We start from the raw sequence: 1,370 nt of genomic DNA on the forward strand, positions 1-1,370 counted from the left end.
CATTCTCAACATTGAAAGCTGTCTTGGGAATATCGTCTGGGTGCATCTCAATCTGATGAAAACCACTAGCTAGATCAAGTGTACTAAAATAGTTGCATCTGCCTAATTTATCAAGTGTATCGATAATATTTGGTAATGGGTATTTGTCTGGAATTGTTTTCTCGTTCAGTTTCCTATAATCTACGACAATTCTCCATTTCTTTTTTCCTGATGCATCTGGTTTTTTGGGTACTACCCAGATAGGCGAGGACCAAGGTGAGTTGCTTGGTCTAATAATTCCTTGTTCTAACATTTTGTTTATTTGACTATTTACTTCTGGTTTATGAACAAAGGGGTATCTATACGATTTACTATAAATAGGTAGTTCATCCTTAGTTTTTATAAAATGCTTAACTCTATTTGTAAATGTAAGAGGTTTATCCTCGCTATGAAAAAGATTAGAATATTTATTACAAATTTTTAGAATATTTTGTTTTTCTTCAGAGTTAATATGAGATGTACGGATTAAATTTTCAATATCAAATTTTTCGATTTCGTCAGCAGGCACTATGTCTGCATGGAACAATTCATGACAATTTTCGTCAAAAGGAACAGTATCAATTGGAGCATCTAAGGTGACAACAATTTCATCTTGGGTTCGGTTATAGATTTCGACTAGAGCAAAACCGTCTATTGCGTTTGAGAGACATGCAGGGATTTCACATTTTTGAATATTTGGTCAGGAATAAATATACATCCTGATTTTTGAGAAACTGGAATTTTAGCTACACTACAAGATAAGGGGTCCAATTTTTGTTTAAAGATTATTTTTAGGTCAGATTTATAATACGTTATAGGTATACTAGAATATGGAGTAGTTAAATGAGAATTTACGAAATCTAACTTGGCATTAAGATATTTTATATTATCTAGTCCTAAAAGACCATCGAAACTTCTATGAAAATCAAAAAGATGGAACTTAATCTTACCTTCCTGATTAAATTCTGAAAAAATGGGGATTTCTGCACAAAAGTCCTTCTTTGTACTTTGAAATACTGCGGAAACAACAAAGGGTTCGTAAAAGATATAATTTTTGTAAAAAAGGTTAGCTTTTTCGGGATTTAAAAATGATTTAGAGGAATCTGTATCTACCAGTAACTTTAATGGAGGATTATGAATCTGAATATATGGCAGTTCTCTTTTATTTGTGGAAAAATTTAATTCTATTAAGTCAGTTGGTTTTGAAAGATGCCGTCTTGAAAATTTTGATGAAGCTCTTCGTTAACAATATCATAAGTTTGTTGATGAGAAGTTTGAGGAGTATTTTGGTAATCACTATTATTAATCGATTCGTATTCAGTATTATATAGTTCTTCGAATGTAAAATTTTG

This window comes from Diabrotica undecimpunctata, chromosome 10 (assembly GCF_040954645.1).
Source record: "Diabrotica undecimpunctata isolate CICGRU chromosome 10, icDiaUnde3, whole genome shotgun sequence".
In the NCBI taxonomy this organism is placed as follows: domain Eukaryota; kingdom Metazoa; phylum Arthropoda; class Insecta; order Coleoptera; family Chrysomelidae; genus Diabrotica; species Diabrotica undecimpunctata.